This window comes from Empidonax traillii, unplaced genomic scaffold, assembly GCF_003031625.1.
Source record: "Empidonax traillii isolate 1590-97213 ecotype Southwest subspecies unplaced genomic scaffold, ASM303162v1 scaffold557:size1000685, whole genome shotgun sequence".
NCBI classification, from domain to species: domain Eukaryota; kingdom Metazoa; phylum Chordata; class Aves; order Passeriformes; family Tyrannidae; genus Empidonax; species Empidonax traillii.
This window is the reverse complement of record NW_020955750.1, coordinates 441,877-469,411: the sequence shown is the minus strand read 5'-3', so window position 1 is coordinate 469,411 and position 27,535 is coordinate 441,877. Positions and strand designations below refer to the sequence as shown.

General features: G+C 41.1%; 1 protein-coding gene across 4 annotated transcripts in view; it reads left to right on the top strand.

Annotated features, from left to right (window-relative positions):
- Positions 1-27,535, top strand: part of SHISAL1 (shisa like 1) — a 167,626-nt gene that overhangs the window by 15,030 nt on the left and 125,061 nt on the right. Inside the window, exon 1 of one of the 4 annotated variants that reach the window (XM_027897735.1) lies at positions 24,882-24,902. The exons of 2 other annotated variants lie outside the window; for them this stretch is intronic. The gene's annotated coding sequence lies outside the window, so the exon portion shown is untranslated. Of the gene's footprint in view, positions 1-24,881; positions 24,903-26,761; positions 26,820-27,535 lie in introns of those variants that run through there. One more of the 4 variants, XM_027897734.1, reaches the window with a different exon arrangement.

Below are 27,535 nucleotides of genomic sequence, written 5' to 3'. Positions count from 1 at the left end.
GCATGGATTGCACTTGAGCTGTGTGCTGTTTCCCAAGCACTGGGAACAGAGATCCAAAGCTTTCACTGTTTCTCCATTCCTGCCCTGCATTTCGTGCTTTCAGCACCTCAGCTCTAAAGGCCTGTGAAATTTCTGAAGATGCTTCTCGTCCCAGTCTTGGCCAGACTCCTCATTAAAATCAGAGCAGTCCTTTCCAGAAATCAGGAAGAGATGATGTGACAGCCCCGTTCAAAGGAGCTCTCATTGTTTGCAGCCCTGACTTTGTGACTACAGAGTGCTGCTTGTTTACTGATAACTGGGGTAGACACTTAGGTGTTGGGTTCAAAGAATAGTTTGTGGTGGAGGGGAACTTCAAGGGTCATCTGGTCCTTCCCCCTTAATTTCATACATAAATCTACTAGAAATGTGCACTACTGAGCTTTCTGTAAGCTTGCCTGCCCTTACCTGTGCAGCTTAAATTTAAAGCACTGAAAGAGTTCATTTCTGCAGCCTGAAGAGAAGGGAACTGTGGCAAGAATGGAGCCCATCCCTCTCTTTCCAAACCTCACCTCTTAATTAAGATACAGATATTTTCCCTAGAAACTGCTATTAAGAGTCAATATTCTTGTTAGCAGTAAATATTTGGGTTCCTTGTAATTAAGCAATCTTTTGTCTTTGTCTGCTAGGACAAGGACAAGGTCTTTTCAACTCAGAATATTCTGTGAAATCAAGACTTCCATAGGGGTTTCAGTTTGGTACTTAAGGGATACTTTAGATTCAAAGAGAAGCTTAAATTCTGTGTGAAGAACATGCTCTTTTTACTGCTCCCAAACAAGTCTACAGTGACCCTAAATCAGCCTTTCTTGCCTCTCAGTGAAGCCTGTAAAAGTAAAAAGACTGTATTTGGCTAAAAGTATTTCAGTCCTGTACAAGTGCCAGGAGAGAGATAAATGTAAATCTTTCATATCCACTTGGTATTGTTCTGTGCTGAACAGTAATGCCGAAAATGGTTTGTCAGTTTGATTAATGTACCTGTTTCTTACACGGTAAACACTGCAGGAGGGTGTATTACTTTGAAGAAAGGTTGTAGATCCAAGGCAACTTAATTCTCTGGATTGCTTCTCAGAGAAAGTAATATGTTTAATAAATATTATCAGAGGGTTGATAAGAGGAGCAATCCCTTGATTAAATATTTACCTTTTGAGAAATGTTATCTCTACTGTAGAAAGCACCCTAAAGCAACATGTTATGAAAGGGCTCAGAAAGCACTCCCAAATCCCAGAAACTACTAACAAACCTCTTGGATTAATCAGTAAATAAATAGATTTTTTTAAACTATTATTTTCCTTATATATGTGTGTATATATATTGTATTTTATATATAAAACATAAAAATAGATTAAAATTATTTTTAAAATAATGGAGTGTATTTTCAAAAAGGTTTCAAAAAATACTTTAAAGATGGATTTATATTATTCTTTACATATATTTCTAAAGCAAACAGTTGAACTGTTTTGCACTGTGGTGTTTTTAAGATTACACCACATCTCAATTCTTCAGGGCGATTTCCTTTTTTTCCAGATCTTGACAATGTCTTTATGGTCCCCACTTAGAACCACTGGCCATGCTGAGTGCAAATGACTTCATAGACTTCAATGAGATTGTACTGCCAGTAAACAGAATTTTCACACAGCAGGGCTCTATAATGAACAACCCTGTGATTTTAAAGCCCTTAACTTTTAGCCTTTTGTATAAAGTGTCTGCCCACCTATTGCAAAGTGCTTCCCTGGATTTATTAGGATGCAAAATCACGTACAAAATCACTATTTTAAAAGTGCTGCTCCCTGGATATGTAACAGGGTTTTGGATGCTCCTTTGAGTGACTTTTGTGGGAGAATTACCCCCCCCCCCCCATGCAGCTTTGTGTGAACCAACACACATCCTTACCAGAGTTAGAGCTCTATATCTGAAGGAGCAGCTCGAAGTGATTGTAAATGGGGACCAGTCAAAACAGACAAGCTTCAGGTCAAAACCCATGTGCTTATTATGGCCCCTTGACACTCAGTTTGAGAAGTCTGTGGGACCGGTGGGCAGGTAGTTCTGTTGAAAACTCAATGGAAACAAGGAACTGCCTTCCAGGCAACATAAACAGTTTTGGAAGTGTTAATTTTCTTCCTCTGTGCGTGGGAACAACAGGACATCTAAAACCAAACATATGCTAAACTCATGTTAAGATATTTCCCAAAACAAAAGGATGTTTGTTGCCATTTCGGTGAAAACAGGACAGGTCAATATAAACTAATGTTCAAAATCCAAAGTCAGCCTCTTAAAGGCTGAACGATCTATTCAGAGCAACTTACACAAACGCAGGATAGCTGTGTTTTATTTCAGAATTTGTTGGTGGTCCAAATCCTGCTGAAACTAGTTTGGGATGCATGAGTTTACACAGTTTGATTCCATTTGATCCCCCCATGTCAAGTCCTAGTGAGTCTCTTCGCACTAAGAGTTATTTTCTGAATGAGGTTGTATCCAATCTCAATTACATGTGCTGAGAACACTGCAAAATGACACCGAGGAAGCCATGCACTCCTTGTTGTCAATATTTGTTGTATGCCAGGCTGACCTTTTGGATGATGATCTTTGTGTCTGTGAAGAGGGATTGATTTTGTTGCTTTATTCTAATCACAACGTAGCAGCACCTCACGCGTCTGAAGGGTGTTCAGGAACTGAAATGCCAAATAACACAAACAACTTTCCATCTGCTCCCAATTTAATCTGAATGAGCTGGGGATTTTATAGAGGAAGGTTATTTCTGCCACTGGCAGGAGAAAGGTGGTAATCAGTCAATCAAAAGGCATTGATTGCTCCAATTATTGCATCTCAAATGGGTTTTTTTTTATGAACCTTACTCACCCACAATTTAATTGTGACATGTTTTGCTTCCTATCCAAGGCAAATCTATAGTTTGCAACAACTTTGACTTCATCAACAGTAACTTCTTTGTTGAGAGTTAGAGCCAGAGCCACCAGTGTGTGCTGACAGTATTTTACCACCCCAACTTTGTAAATTGGCTGGAAAAAAACCCAGTAAAATCAGTTTGATCAACTTTCAAAGCTGCTGACAGCTGGTCTAGAGCTGTATCATCTCTCGTAGCACAGACTGAATATTACACATAAACCAAAATCAGCTTTCATGTGTGGACTCCAAGCTTTATCTGCAGACTTTGATTTCTTTGATGAATAAACTATCATTTTTTTATTGTTCACTGGTACTGCAGCAATAATTCATGTAGGGGAGAGTGAGCAGGAATCCACTTGGATTTGATTCTGGGCCACAGTCTAAATCCTGCATTTGTTCATTATATTTTTGTGTAAGTAGCACTGCTTCATTTCTCAATGTCCAAGGGAGATAGAAACTTAGGGGACTAAGAGTTAAAAAAAAAAAACAAATAAAAAACAACATCAAAAGTATAGAGGGAAAAAAACAAACCAAAACAAAACCCCACCAACAACACATAAAAAACACACCCCAAAAAAACCCCAAACAACAAAACCGAAAACCCCCAAACTACTTCATGGTACTGAGGAAACGTAATGTAGAATTTTTTTCCCCAAGAGAAGCAAGTGCAAAACCAGTCAGGCTTTACCTGAGTGCAAATGTGAGCCCACAGGAAATTGATTCCAGGTTTAAGGTCTTAAAAATATTGACCCTACAGAATAAGCAAACAGGTACTTGAAAACAAATTAGTAGATGGTTGTGTATTATTTCTCTGAATTGAAACCTAGGGTTAGGGATTAAATAGCTGAATAGCAATCATTTTGCAGAGACTGATATTAAAGAAGAACCATTTTCTAGCAAAAGAGCACATTTGCATAGTAGTTTAATTATGAATGTGTGTAAAAGGCCAGTGGCCTTTGGGTGAAACCTTTAGTGATGCTGCTGTTGAAACATGTCTGGTTTAACAAATATAACCCAGATCAATCATGCTCCATCTGAAATAATTATGAGGGACCTTACAAGCAGAATAAAATGGGTACTGAAACAATTAGTAGAAATAACAACTAAACTATTTTCCATGAGAAAAGTGCCCCTCTAATCGAATCACCTGCGCATGAAGCACAACCATGCTGCCAGAACTGAGCTCAGCCATGAATTGCAGGGAGGTAAGAGCACAGTATGTTCCACAATAATTTAGTATTTTGCTCTGGAAAGGGTCAGTGAATGTCCCTGGACGTGAGAAGGGACCTCTGCTCTGACTCAGTGTGACAGTTGGTGAGGACAAGGAACCAGGGCTGGTTGTCCAGGCTGAAGCAAAGCAAACTGCCCACTGATGTGTTGATCAAAGCCTGGAGCAGACCTGAGGCAAGACTGAAATAAATGACAGACTTGCAAAGCTTCATTTGTCTCAGGGTTATTAACGAGAGAAGGGGGAAGCTGATGCTACCACAGGAGTTTCAGCTGCTCGAGATAAACCTGTCAGGCGTTTGCCCAGGGAGAGCCAGGGAAGGAACAGAGAGCTTCAAGTGGTGAGACTGAGAACTGCCTTGGCAGCTGGAGAATTGCTCTGCCACTGCTTCCCTGCACCCTGTGGTGAGTGTCCCCATCCTGGGAAAAGGAAGAAAATCTCTGCTTTGAAAAAAGTGCATCTTGATGTTCCCTGAAATGAGCCAGACTTCTGAGTTTTAAGCCTGTGACAAGAACTTCTGCAAAGGCCAGAGTGACCTGTCATGACACCTCGACAACTGGCTCCAGTCTCATTGCTCCTGCTGTGCCTGAATTTGTGGGGATTAAGGACAAGGTGGTTCCAAAGAGAGGCCAGAGCACTGGTTTGTTGTGCACTGCCCTGTGAAGTCATCTGGGAAGGGATGTGCTCTTCTTCCTCAAGGGATGGAGAGCACCAAGCACAAGTTTCTTGTGGTTTCAATAAAAGGCTTGGGATAAAAACTGTGAGGCTTTTATAGATTTTGAAAGCTTGAGAGCTAAAATTTCAAGTGCACTGTAAGTCCGTGTCCTTTGATCCACAACATTCCTGCAAGCCCTGCCGGGCAGATGAAGGCTTGGACCTGTGAAGAAGTGTGGAGGATCAGTGAAGTGGAAATTAGCTATTTAATAAGAGTCAAAAAGTAAATACTTGATAAGATTTTGAATTTCAAACAAGCTTTGCGAAGTCTGCTGCTTTCAAAGAGAAATAAAATTACCTTTAGACATGTGGAGTTCAGCGTGAAAATTTATAGAAGAATATTCTGGAGTGACAAAGTGACTATTTCAGACACACTCTTGCAGTAAGAGAATCAATTCAAGGAGCTACAAATGAAAAATCAGTCTGAGAGCAGAGCTCTAGAAGCTGAAGATGTGGAAATGAATTTTATGAAGACTGCTTGACAAGTCCAGTGATGTGACATAGATGTAGTTGTTGAAATTGTAGTGGACGCTGACAGCTCAGTTGATTTGATCTTGTTCCTGAGACTGGGATTCTGATCTCAGGAAGGAGCACATCACCTTGGATTTTCCAGTTTAGCAAGTGTGGTTTCGTGGTTTCAGAAGTCTCCCACATTGACCCCACGTGGATGGATGGTGCCAAAAACCTCCACGGGCAAAAGAGAAGATAATTTTTCAGCTTCCCCTCTGCAAGACATAAAAACATGGATGTCCTTGCAGCTACAACTCATTATTCAGAGAGCTAATTCAAACCTCCTCCTGCTCACCAACCCTCTCAAAAAACAAAAACAAAAACCAACCAAACAAACAAAAAAATCCAACAACAACAAAAACCCACAACCCAGAAAACCCAAAAATATGCAAACACAGTTGTGTTTAGGTGTTATATTCTTGAGCTAGGAGGTCTAGTCCTCTCCTACTCTTGGTTCTGCCTTGGACCACAGGAAACCCTCAGTGAAAGTTCTCTGAAATTCAGATTTGGATCAGCGTTTCTCAGCAGCAGTTCTTCCTTTGTGCGTACCTTAGTAAAGACAAGCAGGTTGGGGGTTACCGAGGTGGGTAAAGCAGCACTGGATAGAAAACAAAAGGCTGACATTTAGAGCTCTGCATTAAGGCCCATCTCAGCCCTTTTCCATATAAAAGCAGCGTTGTCACAGGATTTACTGTTCCCAAACCCGTGTTGCCATTTATTGCGTTCTTTGCCAATTAAAAGGAACAAGCTCTAGTGCTTGTTTCCTCCAAAGGTAAATCTTTTTATCTGCCTAGTCCTACAGGCCTGTGCTAGCTCAAATATTGTCTGACATAAACTCATGTTTGTAAAATCCTCACCCTCTCTCCAAACCTGCAGCAAGCCAGGGTATTTTAGGGGGAAACAATGGAATCAGCAAAGGTTCTTTATGGAATATGCCCGTGGGACACTTGTCAAAATATAACATTTTAAGAAAGGGTCCAGTGATCAGATTTTCTTCTGCAAAATATATGTGGACCCATAATATTGCTGGCACTGACTAGCTACAAATTAACAGGCATTACAGCAAGGAAGATTCAGTTTAATAGTTAAGACCACACCTCCACTCTAATTAGTGTAACTCAGTCAAAATTATTCTCCCTTTTTGTGTGTGTGTGTGTGTGATTTGTGATAAAAATACAGGGAGGGTTTTCCTCAATAATTTTACATTAGAAGGATACCAAAGTTTCCTGTAGCTGCAGACTTGTTTTGATTTTTTTTTCTTTTAATGTTGCTTTTTAGAGTATTCTCAAACCTCTGCTCTTGTACTTTTGGAATTTATTAGCAAGCTATAAAAATAAAGGAGAGGGTGAGGTAATCTCTGAGACCCTTGGTGTGAGCTTAGAGCACAGGTTTTAAAATAAATGTTTAATGAGTTTTGGCCCTGACTTAGAGTGGTCTGAGAGATAAGTAAATACTGATATTTATCAGTTACAGAGGTATTAAATGTAACGTTCCTGAAAGAAAAGAACTCCTGTGAAGTTGTCCTGTTTACATGATGTCTGTAGGCTGATTTTGAAATAAATGTCAACAAGGCAAATTTGTCCTCAAACTACATTTTTTGACAGAATTGGGCAGAAGTAGGAGGGAAAAACATCTTGTCCACTTTTCTGTGGCTACAGCATATGGTTCTCATACTTCTTTTAAATCACCTTTATGGTAGGGTGCATAAAACCCCTCTCTGATCCTTCCATGACTTAGCAAGCTGACCTTGAAGCAAAGCACAGTTGTTGTCCTTGTCTCCCCCTCTTTAAAGCTTTGCATCAGCCTCACAGCATTTTCATTTTCACCATCCATTTATTAAGCTCGAAAGCCTCTGCGCTGAGCTGAACCGATCATCATCCTCTTGTTCTGTGCAGCCTTGGTGATGCATGAGAGCTGTAAACTCACACCAGCCCGGGCTGAGGCAGTTTTGCAGCCTCTGAGTTGTGGCCACAGAAAGGCAAAGCAGCTGGAGCACATCCCGCTGTTTCACGTTCTTGGCTGTCATGATAGTTCTGCTCAGTGCACTGATGAATATTGGTTGAAGCAACTCATAATTAGTTGATCTTCCTTCGCTAGAGAACTCCGTCTTTCCTGAAGAAAAGGGTTTTTTTGAAGGTCTAAAACTGCACTTGTTTTTTAGTAAAACTGAGCTGGGAGGATTTGTGTGGGGAGACAGCAATTACAGCAATTAATTACTTGGAAAGAGCAGTTCCTCCCTCCTGCATTTCCTCATCTAGTTGGTTCACAGTTCATTGTCTTTTTATCTCCCTTTTTTTAAAGTACTAACCATACATCATTGTTATTTCTTCCCCCTGCCCACAAAACAAATGAGGGAGCTCCCGGCTCTGCCTGTGTCCTACAGAACCATAATTAAGTGCCACACGAACCGCTCTGCACTGGAGTTTCAGCAGAAAAGCATTCAAAGGACTCGCTGAGGGGATCTGCTCCAAAGCAGAGCTTTGAACTCTCCCCCATTCCCTCCAGCTGCACTTTCCAGCGGTCACTGATGGCTCACTGGGATGCCCGGGCTTATCCAAGGCAGCAGAGCTTGCTGAGGGGCAAAGATGTACCTTTGGGATCCATCTCCCCGCTATCACAAGCGCCAAACCACTTGCAAGGCAACCTGATCCTCGATTCCCACCGCGCTGATGGGTTCGGAGATCATCCTGCACCCTTAGATTCCTTGTTCCTTCCTTCCCTGCAGGCAGCAGGGTCTGTAGCCTGGGTGAGAACCAACTTTTCTTAGGCTAAAAAAAAAAAAAAAGGTCTTAAATTAATGTGTGAGCTTTGTTTGGAAGAGTTGTCTCCTAAATAGTTCAACATGATGAAACTGGTGACCTTTACAGCTTTGCTGTCCCCATTTCAATAGAGTAGCTGTACAGGTAATTTTTAAAATAATGCTCTACATAAACTAGCTTGACTCTTAAATCCCATTTTCTTTAGCTTTCACCTGCAGCACTTGATCTTTTGTAAATGACATTGGCTTTTAGCAGAACATTTTCCCAGCACAATCTTTGCCGTGTCCCTTTTATAGTCAGCACTAGAAATGAAATTACCTGGAAAGCAATATTTCCTCTGCTTTAGAGGCAAGACATGAGCTAAGCTTACAATCAGTGAAATATAAATGTATCTTAAAGTGAAACACTTTGCACTCCCTTATTTCTTCAGACAGAGAGAAAAAGCTGCCCACTGTGGAAATTAAACACTTTGAAATTTCAGACTTCTTTAAGTGTTTCTGTCTAATATCCTTGGCCGAGTCAAGTGCTGCATTTATATATAAAGTAGGAACAATAAATCATTACACTTCTACTAGACAAAGACTGAAGAAAGCTAAAGGTTATTGTAGGTTTTTTGTTTGAGAAAAGTATATAATGATTCAAGCTTTATATTGGAAAGCAGAAAGATAGATTTCTTTCTTTATTAAGTAAACAAATGCCAGCCAAAATATTAAAGAATATTCCAATGTTGTAAGGGTTTATGACAATAAGTTTAGAATTTCCAGATTGTCTGATCTATCAAGGAACTCATAATTGCAGACATTTAGAGTTTTTACCAGGGTTTTACTGTGAGATTAAGGGGGTTTCTTTGTCATATATGTTTAGAAAAACCAAGCTCTTCTATGCCTTTTATACATGTAAGTAATATAGGAATTTAAGGCACTCCTTTTACTCAAAAACAAACAAACAAACAAACAAACCACCCAAGAAGAAATTTATAGTTTTACCAATGGTTTTAAAATTTTAAGAAACACTTTGTGGATTTTGCAGAAGTACTTAAATAGATGGGACTAAGACCTTACCAATGCTGGTCTTAAATTCTGGTAGGAGTTAGTGCTGTTTGTTTAGTTTAATTTTCATGTATTAGCCTTAGTCTGTTCAATATACTATTAGAGCTATTGTTCAGCAGGTTTCTGAAACACATTGGAACATACAGTGTGTCTTGCCATTTTTAAATAACAACAGTTCATTTCAACTGAATTTCTACAAAACCTCAACAAATCATTGCAGGTTACAAATACACTTGGGAGAACAGGCAAAAATAAACCATTTCCTCCTGGCTGACAATCAATGGCCCTGCTACTGTAATTAATGTGTTAATGTGCTGAAAGCCTGCCTGTAATTTCTGTCTCTGATCCTTTTTGTCCTGTGAAAGAAACTGGAGGGACCTGCTTGTCTTCACAGATGTGGGTCCTGCAGTGGGGTCTGTAGGTTTTTTTCCTAATTTCCAGTATTCCCAGTTGCAAACTGAGAGAATCTGTGAGATGTGAAGGCAGGCTCCTTGGGTTTGTGCTTCCCTGTGTAAGTACCCAAAGTCAGGCCACAAGCTCTGGGACAGAGAGGGATTTGTGCTGCTCTGTATCTACACAGAGATGCAGTATCAGGTTGGGTCTCAGTGAAGCCACAGAGCCTGCCAAACAATACCAAGCTTCTCCCAGAGTGAAGTGGACCAGCAAGCACTGGTACCTGTAGCAGCTGCAGGGTCTGTTTTGGCTGTTTAATTGCTCTCTAACTAAAAGAAAAAAAAGAAAAAAACCCTCCCCAAATTTCTTACCAGAAGATTATGTCAGAACATAAAATCCTGGCAGCAGTTCATAAAGATTTAATTAAACATGCTTAGTTGTCTTCCATAATGCATTAACACAGTGAACTCTGAGTCCTCCTTCTCCCAGTGGAAGCTTTGAGGATTCTGTGTTTGCATCTTCTTACGTCTCTCTTTGTCTGCAGATCAACCCAGGTCACTAATGGTGTGTGACAAGCTGAATAAAAATGGTTAAATCCTGCCAGCAGAACTTGAACCATGCTTTTACCTCTTCCAATTATCTCCAAAGTTGCTTATCAGCTATATTTTTCTGTTGTTGGAAGAATAATTATGATAATCCAACAAAGGAGGAATGCTTTCTGATTCTTTTAATTTTCTCCATTTATGCTGTTAGTCACATCCTTTCTCCAAGCACTGCCAGAAATGATGTTGACCCCATTTCTGTGCTGTTGTAAGATACTTGACTGTGTTTTCTAATGCCCAGTGTGTACAAAGATACCAGTCCTTGCCAAATTGGCTGCACCTTTCTCAGTAGGTGGTTTCGTGGCACACGTAGTAAGATAAGATATTCTTTGTCTTGGCTTCTGTTCCTAGTCCAGCTCTTAAAAAGCAGGCTTATAATTATTTAATGTTCCTAGCTGAGTTTGTCCCTAATTACGGGTTTTTTATCCCCTGCAGAAACAGAGATCCTGCCTTGTATTGACTTCCCCACGTTGCTGTTGTATTCCCAGTAGCTTTCCCAGAAATAGCCTTCCTAGAGCAGTATTAACTTGTAGTGATTATCTGATAGTGTAATGTTGTATTTTGGGAATATCAACTCCCACGGTCTCATCAAAAGATGATGGGCCTCATTATTCCAGGGAACGTGTGAAGCAGGGAATGGCAGGTATTGCAGGGATGAGGACACTGTCAGCAGTGCTGAGCCTGTGCTTTTACACATCCACCCAAAGGACTGCAGGGGCATTTCTGGGGTGTTTCTTTTGGGGGCGTACCCAGATGTTTTGAAAAGCATTGACGTTTAATTTATTTGTGCTGTAGCATTAGCCACAATCTAGTTAATACTAAAACAGTGCCATGGTGAATATATAGAGTTATTACATTGTTGTTACAATCTCAGTTTTGTGACTGCAAAAGCTGCAGCTTCTTCCTTTGGCCCTGTGTCCCACCTGTGCAATAATTCCTAAATGTGCTATGGGAAGTCTGGGTGAAAACTTAGTTGCCAGTGCACAGCCAGCACCACTCAGCAGAAAACTGCTGGGCTACCCAGCAAAATTAATTTATTTCAGTGGGTTCATTAGTCTGCTATGCTAATTAGAGAAGAGAAGGATTTAGGTGCCCAACCACAGATAGCTAAAACTGTTTTCAGTGCACTAGTCCTGGCCTCCAGCTGCAGCTCCAGACTCATCTCCCAGCACTCCTGCCTGGTGTCAGCATTCCCAGAGTTCTGAGGCACCTCACAAGGCACAGCTCGTCTCAGTTCTACACCCTCGGGCTGCTGAAGAGTTAATTGTGCGGACTGCCATTAAAATCCGAGGTGCTAATTACACCGTGCGGTCCTTTGGCATTGGAGAGCTGGGTTCCCTTCTGCTCTGTGTCACCACAGGAGAGGGAGGGTTGGCGTTCTCCTCCTCCTCCTCCCATTATTCAGCACGATCCGCACACACCCTCCAACCTCATTTCCAAAGGTGTTCTCCAGGATGAAAACACAGCGCCAAAATAGCAAGTGTTACACACTGTGCCGTGGAGTTTTTATGTTGGCAGCACAAAACTTGCATGTGAAAGACACTGTTACTGCTATTTCTGTGCTGTTCCTGGCGGGGCCAAAGTTCTGATCTCCTGGGAGTTTGCAGGTGGGATATGTAGAGAGGTGGTGCCTTTTTTCCTCCCTCTTTCTCCCAGTCTTTTTTCTTCTTTCTTAGGCTGTCAGGAATGAAAAAGAGAACACAGTCTTTACCCAAAAATAAGGACTTCATGAGGTGTTTCACAGGCAAACAATGACAAATGAACATATAGCAAGATCTGATAGAACTGACATTCTTTAAATGGATAGAAAACTATTAAAAATGCTTTAAAATAATATTTAATTAGATCCATTAGAAGACTTTGTTTTCACTTCAGTCCTTTGAGCAAAGGCTTGATATCCCTTGAATCAAATAGCATATTTGATTCAAAAAAGCCCTGTGTTTAATGTGTAAAAATGAACAGCCTCCCCTGCTGTGGCTGTTTGTGCACAGGTAACGTGAGGGGAAATTTCTACCAGATTCCCATCTCTCTGATCCTCAGCAGCCTTTTCCCTCCAATCCCAAAAGTTGCCTGCTCATGCTCTGATTTTATCACTGATACCTGAAGATTCATTTCCAAATAGAAGTTCCTTAACAGCTTTAGAGATTATTTTCACATTTGTGATCTGTACAGCAGCACCCTGCAAAATTAAAAAGCTTAATTTAAAAAAATGTTAAAACCAGGCATTTTTACAATTTTGGGAAAAACATGTATTTTCCAGATGTTTTGGTTCAAATCTCCCTTCTAAAAAGCCTTGGCTTTGATGATTACAAACTTTCTGCTGAAAAACATTTCTTAGAAGATTTCTTGCCAGATTTGTTTATGTTAAGGGCAACATGCAATGCAAAACAGTCACCTACCATCAATATTGAACACTTCATTCAAATCATATAAATATGATTAGCCTGAGATTGTAATTTGCTTGGAAAAATATGGTAGTTTTTTTTAACATACCCACTCATTACACATGAATTAAGAAACAAACCAATTTCACTGACTGAAAAAAATCAATGAGATCACATTACATGTTATAATTCCATCTATGGGATTCTGTCCTGCTCTGGGGACTGAAATGACAGTTTGAATTGACCCAAGAATGCAAGTGAAACATCTCAATGACCCCCAAAATTAATGAGCAAGTAAAATTGCAATGAAATTTTGATCCATTTCTGGACAAACAAAGCAGTTCCCATTGATTTCAGTGGCCCCCAGAGCACTGCCTTCAGCACAGGCACCTTTCAGCAGGTTTTCTCGTACTGCTTTGGCAGTGTGAGTGCAGAAATATGGGCTAAAAAATCAAACCCAACCCTCTGGATGCAAATAAGAGGGATAGGAAATGCTAGAAATAGTTTGAGTCCTCTTTAATGTAACATTTTTTTGTGGCCCTTTTTCCTTGTTCAGTCTGAGATGTATAATATCATTACATCAAATCTACAATGAGATATTGTCAAAGACTAGGGCCTAACTAATAGGATAAAGAATAACTTTGCATTTCTACACCCAGTGGTGGTATGTGGGAGTGTGCTGGGGGTGAAGGTGGCAGGAGGGGGAAGGAGAGAGGGAGAAGGCATAAATAAACTTATTTAATAACCTCCACAAATTTTCTAGTGCCTTGATGAAGCTGCTGATATAATTGACTTGAAGTCCTTCCCTTTTTTGTCATTTGAGCCACATCAAAGCATGTCATTCTATGGGATTCCTTTCTTACAAAGAACATAAATTATCACTTGCCAATTTCACTTTTATTAAGCAGCAAATGTTACTTCAGTATTGAAACTTTTCATTGTATTTAGTAGAGGTTATGCCTGGCAACTGAAGACAGAGATTCAATATTTCATTTTAGTTAATGTAGCTGGGAGTGTATACAGGCTTTTAAAGTCAATAACTGTAAGAAGTATTTTAATTAGGATCAGTAGCAGTGTTTAAACATGTAAACAGAAAGGACTATATCAAAAAAAGGGTTGGGTTTTTGAGGGGGTTTTTTTGGGGGGTTTTTGTTGTGGTTTTATTTGGGTTTGTTTGGTTGTTGTTGTTATTTTGTATGTGTGTGTTTTGGGGCGTTTTTTTTTGCCAGGACTCATATCAGAAGCCCATGTCTTTGATTCTAGAAATGTGATTTGATCAAAGTTTTTGAATATCAATATTCGCTTTTGTTAGGTCCAAATTAAGCCAAATCTTTCACCTCATCCATCTTACTGAAATTTATAGTTTCTTAGTCTATCTTTATCAAGTACAGTTCTTAAGGAAGTCTTTTATCTCAGGTGCTGAGGAATGATCCTGATCTGCTGCTGATGATTTGTATCACTATGTGATTAATTCTTAGATTCTTCTGTGATAATCCTAAGCTTATGGATCCATTTTCCTTGCTCTTCTTCCAGTCAACACTGGGATGAAGAGGTGGATACAGAGTCTAAGGCTTTAAGGAAACAGTCATATAGTTCAGCAAATAAAAAATAATTTTTTTCAATCTTGTATTTGTTGATTTTGAGTCATGAGTGGGTTAAAGATGTCAATAGCAGTGTGACATTCCTTGTTTTTTAACACTCTGTGGCTTAATCTGCATATGGGATGCACACAGTCCTGGTATCTCTCTTTGGAGGAGGATCAGTTCTCTTTGAGAGGTCCTAACCCTGTAAGATCTATTTTACTGCAATCCTAATGTTACATTGATAGTGGTGGACTCTAAATTAACTGTTTCCACGTGGAGAAGAGATCATAGGGATGACACAGAACTCCTTGGGACACGACTGCTCAGAGATAATCAAAAGGAAAATTGAGTATCTTGTGTTGGTAGGAAACCCATGGAAAGCCAGGCTAAGCTGCTCTGTTTACATTCTGGTGTGCTCCCTCACATCTTTAATGCTCAGTTCAGCTCTGAATTCCCACCCTTCTGTTGTAACTCGGATGTGCTGGTATTCCTAGAAAAGAGCATGACTCCTGTACAGTAGCTGCAGACTCTAAACAAGCACAGAAGTTGTACAAAGGCAAACTTTGAAGGGAAAGCAAATGGCCTCGCAGGTGCAGGCGTTTCTCCTGGAGCTGCTCCTGCTGCTCTCTCAGGAGGGAACAAAATACCTTGAGATGGGGGCAGTTTTCTTTGTATGTTGCTCCTTTAATCTCCTCTGTCTCCTGAAGCTTTCTTTGGAGTGGGTTCCAGTAGCCAAGAGCAATCCACAGGTTTTCTGCAGAGCCAGGCAAAGTGCTCGGTCCCTCCCAGCCCAGGCCACCTCCCTGTAAAGCTGTTTGTTCTCCTCTCAGCTCTGACGCTGTTCTGTCCATCTTCTTCTCCCTCCAGCATTTCCAGGGCTTCTTTTTCCTGTCAGTCCTTCCCAATCCTTCCTTTGTCAGCTCATCTCACTAAAGGAATTTCAGAGGCTGGTGGCTTTGTCAGCTCTTGACTGTTGTCTGATGGTTTCTCAGAAATCCATAAGCTATACATAGATTTTCCAAGTTGCTCTGGCCCTATATTGGACACATTAGCTTTTTGGTCTGTGTTTTACCAGCAAATTACACACTTGGCATGGAAACTGGTGTGTGAGTCCCTGACCAGATACAGACACACGGCATGGGTTTGGAATAAGGGGAAAAGAGGAATTAAACACGTGGCAGTGGGTTTTGGATAAAAGGGTAAGGTGGAAGGGAAAAGAGAAATTAAAGAGTATACTTAAAAAGGGAGAGATGAATTAAAGGAAAAAAAGAGAAAGGACGAGAAAAAGGCTTTGCTTGCTGCTGAACATGGCAGTCTGTTCAGACCAAAAGAAGAATTGGGGTTTTCTTTTTTTCCTTGCTACTTAATTGTTAAAGGGGTCTTAACCTGTGACTAGATTTTGTGCAGTTTCTTTTAAAAGGTTCTATGTTTATTCATGAAGGTCCCTCGGGTTCTTACTCAAGTCCTTTTCCACTCCCATGCATCAGAGCCTTTTGTTTTCCCGCTATAAAAAACCTTGTCTTTGTGTTCTTTTATTTTCCATATTTTTAATAGGTAAGTTTCTGGTTTATATTGACCTTTTTAGAAAGTTGTCTGATTCAATTCTGACACGCTCTTGAAATTGCAGAATTCTGTCTTTAGCTTCCTCATACTGCAGCTCTATTAGAGAAATATTCTTTTCTAGACAATTAACCTTTACTGTCACTTTTCTAACTGAGTCATCAGCAATTATTTTGTCCCCGAGGAGCGTTTTCACGGCTTTCCAGAGATTTATGAGTAACCAGCTTATGGTAACACAGTCACAGAGAGGGCTTACTTCTACTTTTTGAGCAATGGTTCAGCTGTGCATCACCTGGAAACGAGTTAATGAGCCCCCACCAGTTGGTGCACGAGCTGACCACCGCACGCAGGGGGGAGTGGGGCAGTGAGAGCCACACGACAGCGAAGGAGGACTTTGGAGCCTGCCACTGTTCTGTGGGTCCCTTCTGGTAATTGGGAGGAAGCTGTTTCCCGAGTATGTTCTGCATGCAGGCGGAAAAACCGGTGTAATTCTTCCTTTTGGCACTTGTGTCACTGTGACTTAGAGCTTCCATGAAATGAAGCATCTCCGAGCCCTGTCTTGGGAGTCCTCAGGGAGCAGCTCCTCTGAGATGGCAGGAGAGGATATAATCATAATCCTTTTTTTCAGATGAGGTTATAATTCTCATTCTGGTTGGAGGCCCAGCTAGATGGAGGCTTATAAAATCTGTGGAATTATTATCGAGACATATTCCATAGCTGGGGGACAGTAATTCCGGATCATAAAGCTCAAAGAGCGTTTAATCCAGCTGTGTTAGACACGAATGGGATTTATTGGTATAAAACTAGCAATCCCCCTTTTTTCCAACCTCCAATTCAGTGCAGGGAAAAAAAATAAGAGTAGGAAAATGCAGGTTTTGACTGATTAGCCCTGGCAAATCTCACTGCTGAGGGTTAAGGTGTTATCCAGCTTTCTCTCCAAACTCACAGCCAGAGGTCACCAGCCTTTCTAATGAAGGCTGGGAGGGAACCTGCCCCTTTAACCAGGCAGTTACAGGGCAGATTTCAACGTTTAGCCTTAAGGCATGATTATTTACTAGAATACCAGGCTCTGGACAGAAGAACTGCTTCATTTCTCCTGACTTTATCTTGCAGCAAGAGGGCTGGGACCAGTGTTACCCTAAACCACTCGCAGCTCACCTGGCCAAGCCTTGCGTGTCCTGAGGCTTCCTTTTGTCTTTCTCATGCAAACCCACAGGCTTAGAAATAAAAACCAAGGTGAAGCACTCAGCAAAAAATTAAGTCCTAACTCACAGACTTCTTCAAAAATGTCTCCAATAAACTTCCTCCTTCGTTCTTCCCAGGAGTTACTGATATTTTGACACCCTGCAAGGAATCTGGGTCCCCCTGATTTTCAGTGAGACTCAGGCACCTAAATGTCCAAATCAGTCAGGAAATAGGATTTGGGGCCCTGCTTCCATACCCCACCGTGGGAGGGGTTTAACCTGAAACACTGTAATTATTATCTGCTGAAATATTGTAATCCTGGTGTAAAGGTACATAACATTATTCAAATGGATTTTTTTAACAGATACCAAAAGCAGAGCTGAATGAGTTTCTGTAGCTTGGCCCAAAACTCAGTCATTTTAGGCATTTTTGGAGGGCTGGTTCAAGGCTCAAATAATATTGTTTGGGTTTACTAGTAGCAAGAAATGTCATTTTAGGAAACTCACGGGTATTGAATATTTAAGGCCTGTATGATAAACTTTGTTCAAGTTTTCCCCTTTTTTTGGCATTAATATCTGTAACTTCAATCCCCTACTCTGGTATAAGACATATAGAACAACCTCATAGTAACTTAGACTGAAGCTGTACTTCCTTATCTAGTGGCATAGTTTCTTTGTCTGAGGTAATTAAAATTAGATGTCAGAGTTCCTATATGGAAATACAGATCTAATAAAGCAAAATAACCCACCTGACAATGATGATAACAGACTGAAGGGAAGGTAGATTATATGACAGACTTTTCATAAAAGTGATTAAATCATTTTTGTGCAATTTTCCTTCTCTGCCAATGCCTTTATTGAACTACCCATTTAAATTTAATGTCTAACCTCCAAATGCACACTGCCATAAATAAGTGTAGCCACAAGTTTATAACTTCTTTGAGGCAACATCTTCCTGTTTTAAACCTGTATTTTCTGGGGGCAGAGTGAGATTTCTGTCCATGCTGGGTACCATGAGCCCAATTTTGATACAGACAAAAAATACCAGGAATTTGTGATATCCAGATCATGAGGTGATATAACAAGTAAGAAAGCCAAAATTTTGAGATTATTGGGTTTTTTCCCCATAGAATTTTGACTGAGGGGGAAAATGTTTACTGCCTTGAAAATAGTAGTATTTTTGTTGAATAATTGGCAGGATGGTCACCATGACTTGGTGATGTTATGTAGTGACGAGAAAATTAAAATAAAAACCAGTAACTGAATTCAAAGAATTCATAAAGTATTTATTCAATATTTTCTTATATGTCATTAAATGTTTTAACGGGAATTGCAAGTGTAAATGGCTGGGACTTCCCCTGTGGTTTCAACAGTAAAATAAAGCCAGAAATGAAGAGAAATTAAACTCTCTTTCACCCTTGGCCTCTGAAAATTCCCCTTCTGGTTGCAAAGCACTTGGTTTTCGTTTGTTGGTGTCACTTAAATACCAGGAATGGTGTGAGCCTTTGTATTTGGCACTGCTGTGATGCATCTCTGCGTTACCAGGAGATGACAAATGCTGGGTAAGAGAGTAATGTGAGCTGACAGATCACCAAGGTTTCCACTGTTTCCACTCTGCTTAGCTACTCCCAGCACATCTGCAACGTCTCACCTACCAGAACACAAAGCAAATTTGTTCCTAAAATATTGTGAAGGAACAGCACGAAACGGAGAAACAGTCCTAAGCGCTAAGAAAACGTACGGTTTTAATGTTTAATGCAACATATTTTATATAGCCCTGTTAGAACTATTTACTTGACCTTTATTCTGTCTGGTTCTTCATGTATTTTTAAAGGCTTTTAACGAGATGCACACAGGACTGGCTGTATCTGCCCGCTGATGACATAAATAGGATGCCTGGGAGTAATAAACTGCAAGCTTGCTTTCGAAGCCTTGTAAATGGGCGTGTAGCAGAAGCGAGAGTTACTATTAAGCAGCTCTTAAGGCCCTTCCAGAAGCCATACTTGGTGTGCAAGTTTAGTCTGGGTGTTGAAGGGAACCTTTTACAAATCTCTTGTGCAGTATTATCTCTACACACTCTTTGAGGGTGTTGTTTCTCAGCCACTCATCTTACTTGAGGTAATACTTCCAGACTCAGGGGCTTTTGGGACTTGGAAATATCTTCAGTGGGTTGCTTAGCTGCTCTGTCCAGCAGTGTATGAAATAATGATGGCTAATCTTTTTGGCCTGTGCTGCTCAGCAGCTACAAGGGGTATGAAATGAGTGCAGGTTGTGCCAGAGTTCCCCTTTTCCCATCCTAAACATGTAACTGACACAAGCTACTAAATATTCTTGACTGAGGATACAAAGAGTGTTTTTAAACAGCTGTAAAACCTCCTGCCAAAGGCTTGCAAAAGTGGCTGGAAGGATCTTTAGGCATGGAGGTAATATTGCAGTGTATATGTTGAATTTGAGCCTTTTTAAGGAGCCCCCTCCCCCATGTATTTTTAAAAGAACTCTTTGTCTTTTGATATGTTGTATCTGATTTTCATTTATAGCATGTCCCTAAAGCTGCTCTGCATGGAGAGAAGGTATAAAAGCCCAACACAGGAATGCTCATTTAAGAAAGAACTGTACTTTGTAAAAATAGGATTATAATAGCCAAGCAGCTTTGACCCGAATAGTGATCACAGCACTAACATCCCTCCCCTGAGAATGTGCCTTTTGGAAACTGGCCCTGCACCATATGGCTGCAGAATTCTTTGATAACATATCAAAAACCAGTTAAATAATCTAAAAAAAAAAAAAAAAAAAAAAAAAAAAAAAAAAAAAAAAAAAAAAAAAAAAAAAAAAAAAAAAAAAAAAAAAACAAAAAAAAAAACCAACTGACAGTGGAGGTGGGAGTGGGACAGAGAACCGAGTGCCACTGGGTTGGGAAGGTCTTCAGAGGATCAGGGCAAATGGCACTTGCCTTGCCAGTTTGGAAAACAGTTGTAGGGATAACTCTTCTGGTGGCCACAAACACCTAGGAAATAGTGTATGTGCAAAATAAATGTGGTCTGGCTCGTTAGAAATTATGTTTTGCAGTGCCTTTCCTCCCCAACCACCACCTTGGTATTTTAAAAGCTTGATTTGTAGCAAGCAAGTCAGTTGAGAGTGCCAGTGGGTCACATTTTTACACATCTGGGCACTTTTAAACTGACAAAATGGACATCTGTGCAGCTGGTTAAAGAGGGATGCACAAAAGGCTGTGCTTCACGTGAAATAACTAAATGCAGTTAAGGTACCCTATGGTTACTATAGATTGAGTTCAGGTGAGGGAAGCTGTGTCAGAGGTTTTCTATTTGCTTCCTATGTATTTGAAAGAACAAACAATCGATATGTCAGCCCCCCCCAAAACCAGCTCCAGCTTTTGACCTTGCTGGTTTCCTGCCTGCCTTGAAGGGAAACTGGGAGCTCCAGCACCTGCAGCTCCCTGTGAGGAAGAGCCACCCATTTCCAAAGTCACCACAAGTATCCTGTCTCCAGGGGTTTTTTGGATGTCAGATATTCCTTGCTGCTCGTTTATTCATTCATCCTCAGCAGGGCAATTGAAAAGCACATTAAAAAAAAAAAAAAAGATTTATTGCTTTATTGGGAGAGTGCTGTGGCCAAGTGCTGTGGGAACAGAGCCAAAGGCTGCACAACAGCAGGGTGTGGAAAGGTGCCCCTGGTTGTGGGATGAAGGAAATGATGGTCCCCACAGTGGTGTCTGCTGGGGAAAAATTAGTTGTGCATGTTAGGAACTGGCACTACAGAAAGAGACAAATTATAAGAAGCTAAATTAAACTGTCAGAATAATGACAGTCTACCAGAAGGAGAAATATCCACCATCTCTGTGCTTATAGCCTGGAGTATTGTCTGTGAAAGGGAACTTACATTAATGCTTTATAGTGGAAATGTCCAACTCAACTTTATGAGATCTTAAAATGTGATCTATGAGATGAATCTGTCAGATTTGCATTTATTTACTGTAAATGGGAAAACAATGTGAAGGGGATACAATATGATGCAAATACCTGAGAAGGCACAAATACAGGGGGAAAATAATTTCAATACAGGGTGACTCCAACATTAGTGCACCAGATTGGGACCAGCAGGTTTCACCCAGTCCTGCCTGTGCTGCACCATCTGCAGTCACCCACTTTGGCCCAAGCCTTACAAGGTAACACTAATTTTTGGCATTTGGCTGCCCTGGAATCAGCTCCCAGATGAACAGAAATGTGGTGTCTCCTTTCTGGGTGTCTCACGTCTCAGGACAAAGAAGATGGTACTTGGACAGACCGTCCAGCTGCTGAAGTTCAAACCCTTTGGGGTGGGAGCTTTTCCATGTGGTGCTTTCCAGGCAGGAATGAGCTCAGGGGACTCTGCAGTTGGTCAGGGCCTCCTACCATTGTTTAATATAAATAAATTATAAATATTTATTTTTTAAAAATATATTTATTATAAGTAACCATTCAACTTACTGACAAAAGGAAAGTCAGATAAAAGTCATGTTAACATTGCACTGCTATTGGCACCTTTAACATTTCAAGTATCTCTATCAATTCCAATTCCAAGGGAAAAATCCTGGTTTCATTTCAGTAGTTAATCACTCTGACTTGCAATAAATTCCTTCATTGAATTTGCTGCATCGCTGGGTTGATTTAGATAATATATCCTGTTATCTTTACATGCCAGTACCGACTAAGCAGGGTTAGAGGTGCTTTAGTCTTTTTAGTGACTGCTGTTATGTCATATATCTGTCACCAGATAAGGCAGAGCTCCTTTACAGTAGGAAAAACTCCCCCACAGACTATACCTGGAGTGTTTGCTAATTCAGGAATCGAGGGGCTCATTTTCCCAAGCCCCAAGTTGAACTGGCCACCAGTAACACGGTTTCAGCTCACACCAGCTGAGTGGCTGCCTTAAAAACCATGAGTTTAAGCAAGATCAGATAAAGGAAAATGATTCTTATGGTAATATTGCCTGAGAGAAAAATGGAAGTGCCCAGCTCAGCCGACCTCCCTCCAGCACATTGTCTTGAAAATCCCAAGCCACACAAAAGAAACAGTTTTAAAAATAAAATCATGCTGATGCAAGGCTGGGTCCTTTGAAAACTTACTGCTCAGGGCACTTGGGAGGGGAGGAAGATTTCAATAAAAAGTGTGTGTGTGGGGGAGAACACAGGCTGTTGAATAAGCAATGAGATAGGCCATTGTCAAGAAAAGTGTACAGCCAGTGGCAAAAAAAAAGGAGGATAAGGAATGTATTTTGCTTTATGTCATCAGACTCCAATCTCTCTTTGCTGTGGTGTTGTGTACCCAACCCGCCCAGAGCTCCACCACGCTCCATGAACAGCTTACAGGCAGAACTTTCCTCCTCTGCTGAACACAAACTGCACCTGCCTGAGGCTGTGGTACCTGCAGGTGCCCCTGCTGTTCCCGAAATTCCTGTTGGAAAAAACAACTGAATAGAATACAGGGAGAACTGCAGCTCTGCTCCAAGTGCCACATCCTCTGACCCTTGAGGTGCTCATCCACCCTGTCTGTCCAGATGTTTGTTAGTGCTGCAGTGCTGGTACCAGTGGAGGCCTCGGAACCAGGCTCAAAAGATTCGGGATACCTTGTGTAGCTTAGTGGGATTCCTGAGAACAAGGGGATTTTGCCACCATGAGGCATTTCTGAAAACCAGATACCACCAATTTACTGAATCTGATGTGGCAATGCCTGAGCCTGCAGGACTTCCAGAACTTCCCTGGGGATGCACGATCAGACTGAAAATCAGGGACAAAGCCAGAGTCCGACAGAGAGCTGGGATTTACAGGGAAATCAGTGTCTGACCAGTGCCGAGATGACACTCATTCCTACAGCCAGCTCCACCTCCCTTTCATTGTCAAAATCTCTTACAAGCAGAACCTTATTTCCATTCTTACAGGAATATCTTTGGGATAGCATGGATTTTGAGGTTAAGGCACTTAAAACATAACTGTCTCCATCTGACTTCCTAATTTAGCAATTAATGAAATCTATACATTGAAAATACCTAGATATGTTAGAGGCAGCGGGTTTTTTTGTGATGTTAATGTCTGTATTGCCTTCCTAACGTGCTGAGAAGTACAAAGGACTAATAATAGGCTGTAGGTGCTGTGTATTCATGGTGGTAATATGGAACTGCAGAGATAAATCTAATAGTCTTAATATGAGATCATGAAATAGAATTATAGGTTTTCATAAAATAGGAACAATACCATCGTGTAAATGAAATTAGTATAATTGAACAGTTACATGAACTTGAAAGGGGATAATATAAGTAAAGGATATTTTAAACATCCCTATATCTTAGAAAGGATAAAGCTGACTGTAATCAGCTTTCTTTGGGAGACTCTTTCAGTATTTCATTTCTTTTAATAACATGAAAAGTACTATAGAACAGTCCTGAGTAAGGACAATCAGCCAATGATAAGAGGTCTGTTGCAGCTAAAAGCAATAAAAAATTCTGGAATTACATCTTACAAAAAAATGCAAGCCTTTGAAAAACAAACAAGTGATCAGCTTCCTGGGCTGATGAAAGAAAAGCCAAAACCAGACTTCTTTTTTTTTTCCTTTTAAGTGACAGAAATCCCAGAATTTTGTTTTCAGTTCATCAGCTGCTCACCACTCACCAGGGTATTTGTTTTTAAATATTGAAGGATTTTTTTTCTCCCCTTTTGCAAAATTAAAATTCTGCCTTTGAAGCATTCAAGCTTGCACAAACAGCATTTGTAGGAGGAGAGGAAAAGATGGATGATGCCTAACCAGCTCTAATTTGCCATACCTATTTACAGCTGTGTTTTACTAATGACTGGAGATACAGAAAATAACTTCATAATGGGACATAATTTATTACAAGATTATCTACACGTGAAATTCTCTTGAAGGATCAGGGTTTCTGTGAGCTATTGTGCATGGATTTAATAGAAAGCAAGCTGTGAAGATTAGTTCTTAATCTACCTCTTTTTCCATCCTTATTTAAGGACGGCTAAAAGAAGTCTGTGGAATGTTGAAATCACTGCTGTAGTTGTTGTAAAGGTAATTCTACCTCTTACTCACAAATTCCAGACCCAGTCTGACATGAAAGCAAAACATTATTCCCCTGAGACCCCCCTGCAGAGCTGCTCCAGCCCTGGGGAACAGCACAGGAAGGACATGGAGCTGCTGGAGAGAGTCCAGAGGAGGCACCAAGATGAGCAGAGGGATGGAGCAGCTCTGCTGGGAGGAAAGGCTGGGGCAGTTGGGATTGTTCAGCCTGGAGAAGGGAAGGCTTTGGGGTGACCTAATTGTGGCCTTCCAGTACCTGAAGGAGCCAATGAGGGAGATGGAAAGAGACTATTTCCATGGGCCTGGAGTGACAGGACAAGGGGGAATGGCTTCAAACTGACAGAGAGTGGGTTTAGGTTCGAAACTGGGAGGAAATTCTTCCCTGTGAGGGTGGGGAGGCCCTGGCACAGGTTGCCCAGAGAAGCTGTGGCTGCCTCATCCCTGGAGGTGTCCAGGGCCAGGTTGGACAGGACTTGGAGCAACCCGGGATAGTGGAAGGTGTTCCTGTCCACGGCAGGGGGTGGGACAGGATGAGCTTTAAAGTCTGTTCCAACCAAACCATTCTATGTTTCTCGTGGGTTTTTTCCCTGCTAAGATGTCTCACTCTTTATACAAATGTTGCAAAAGATTCAGGCTTTGACTGTTCTTGATCAGGTTAGCATAATAGTTAATGCATTCCAAATTAAATCTCTCCCTGACACATAACGTCTTTCAGTAGATCGTAAATGCTAAGATTTAAAGGAATTATCACCAAAACCAATACTGAGCTAGGTTTTCTTTCAGAAAGAAATCTCTACGATTAGAAGAAATACCAAATTATTAAGGACAGTATCTGAAAACAAAAGTGGCATGGAGTGTACAACAGGGACACAAAAGGCCTGTGATCTCCTCACCTGAAAGCCACGTCTCAGCATTTTGTCACTGTGAGGCTTCTTATCCAAGGCTAAACAGAGGCTCTGACAGTACAAGTGTGTGCTTTGTTTGTTGGGAGCCACATGTGCAGCCTACTCTGGTTTGGTTGCTTGCTTTGGAAGAAAAATAGGTGATTAGGAACTGTACCTGAAGTAGTTTGACTTTTTAAGTTAGTCTTGGAAAAGTACGTTCTTTCAAGGCACTGACAGGTGGGCACCAAGCATTACTTGTTGCTCTGGAAAAATGATATTCCAGGCTTTAAACGTTTACATCAGTATAAATGAAGGACAGAATATCATACATAACACTTGGTAACCAGCAGCAAAAAGATGGCATCGCTTTCGTTTTCCTAAAGTTTCTCTCTCTCCAAATGAGCACGTGCTTTCGTTCCCCCCGCCACGCAGCAAAGGAGGACGTTTCCTGGAACAGACAACTGAGCACTGTCACTGTGGGGTTTTTTCATTAAAACAGTACAAACACACATTTATCTTAATCAAACACCTCTCATTTGAGAACTGGTGAGGAAATGAGAGATGCCACAGTCCTTTAGCTGCCTAACAAAGCAGGGTGGGAAGGCAGGGCTTTAATACCAGACTTAGCTCGGGAGCAGATGCTGCAGCTGCAAGATAATTCACCACAGCTTGGCATGAGGGTGTTAAACTGCTATTGAAAAACTGAAAGGGGTTGGGGAAGTGCTGCAGGATGGGAGCACGATATGAAATACAAGTCTTTAATTAGTATTTAGCGTGATAGGAATAGCATGGTAAATGGCTTCCACAGCACATCAAGCTGGTGTTTAAAACGATTTAATTGTCACCTGTCTGCAATGCAGCAACCACCTCCCTTTTTCCTTTTGTTCATAAATCTCTACAGCCTTTTACAATGTCAACACATTTGCTACAGGGTGGCTGTTTGGCTTCTTTTGAGGGCACTCAGCACTAACCAGACTTTTGAAGTTTAAGCACCTGTTAACTGCCCAAAAGGAAAGCAAATCCCCGTTTCCTGTGAAAAAGAAACCGGTTTGTCAAAAGCGGAGTGATCAGTGTTCCTCTGGCAGTGCCAGGGTAACCTGATCTGGGAGCTGGTTTTGCTCTGCCCTTGACTCTCCCTGAGCTATGAATAGCAAAGTGCTGAGGACGTGGTTTGCTCTGTGCTGAGCCAAGGAGCCTTTTGCAGGATGTCTTCACGTGGAACCATTTACCTCGCAGCAATAAACCTGACACAGCTCAGACAGCAGCTTTTGACCAAAGCACCAGTGACATCTGGGCATTTTCAAACCCCTGAAGCAAAGTCCATGAGATCACACATGTGAACTTCAGGTCTGGTTTCTCATCAGCCATACCTTCTTTCCTCTAAAAAAAAATTTTTGGTTTATAGGCAAATGGTGAGTTTTACAAGCGAAACAAGGTTCTGTTTGTAAAAGAAGCCTTTCAGGCATTACTACTCAGCCTGGTTCCCTATGAGGTTTTGCCTGATGCGACTTTCCCACGTCAGTGGTTCCCCTCAGCTGACTCTGGGCATCAACCAGAGGAGAAAGGAGATTTTACCCAACCGGTCTATCTCAGAACTGAATGCAAAGCTCATGAAAATCAAGGGTTTCCTTTTCTCCTCATTTCAGGCCTCTCAGAGCCTGTGTTAATGAATGCCATTAGTGTTTATATGTACCAAGAGGAGGCTGTGCTCTGCCAGCTTTCTACAGTTCCAGTATATATAAGCAATTTCCCTCCTGATAATCTTTCCACTTAATTCATTAATCTGACCCAATAGAGATTTTTCAGTATAATGTGTGCTTTACAGAGGAAAATACTTAAACGGAGAATGAAATACCTTGTGGACAGAAAGTCAAATTTCCTTAAGAAGCACGAACTGTAATTCCTCGTGCTGGGGTTGTCTGCTGAACAGCTTGATACACAACTGCGTCTCACCAGGTGCCCATTCCCCTGTCTGTGAAATGGAAACATTTATATGTTTTCCCTCTGCAGAGTATTCAGAGATAAAGCTGGAGAGAGAATGGGCCGTGCTTACAGGCATCAGATCTCATTATCTGCTAAATGTTGTCTATCATCAGCAGGGTTAGATAACAGTAATGCTTACAATAATCATACATATTATTCTCGAATCTTGTCTTTTTGTCTTTTCTCACTCAGGACTTTGTATTTGCAATCACGGTGATTTTGCTGAGGGCGCGGGGGGGGGCGATCCCCCAACAGCAGCGGTTCATGTTGGCGTTGATAACTATGCATTATCTGTGACTGATACCCTTCAGAAACCCTTTCCTGTGTCTATAAAATAAGGTGGTATTTAGCTACAGGTTGGACTTGATGATCTTGAAGGTCTTTTCCAGCCTTAATCATTCTGTATTGTGCTGTCAATTCACCTTACTTAGCTAAGGAGCCCCTCAGGAAAGATAGACAGGCCTTCTGCTAGTGCCCTGAGGAACTGAACGAACTGGAGAGCTCAAAAAATGTAAAAAGGCCACTGGCAAGGCAGTAAAAGCTTTTTTTTTTCATGGATTTGTATCTCATTTATGTTGACTGTATCAATGAAGTACTCCATGGCGTACGACAGTGTGGTCAAACTTGACATTCATTTAGCCACGAACTTCAGTGAGAACAAAAGATGAGAAGCCAAGAACTACAAAGGA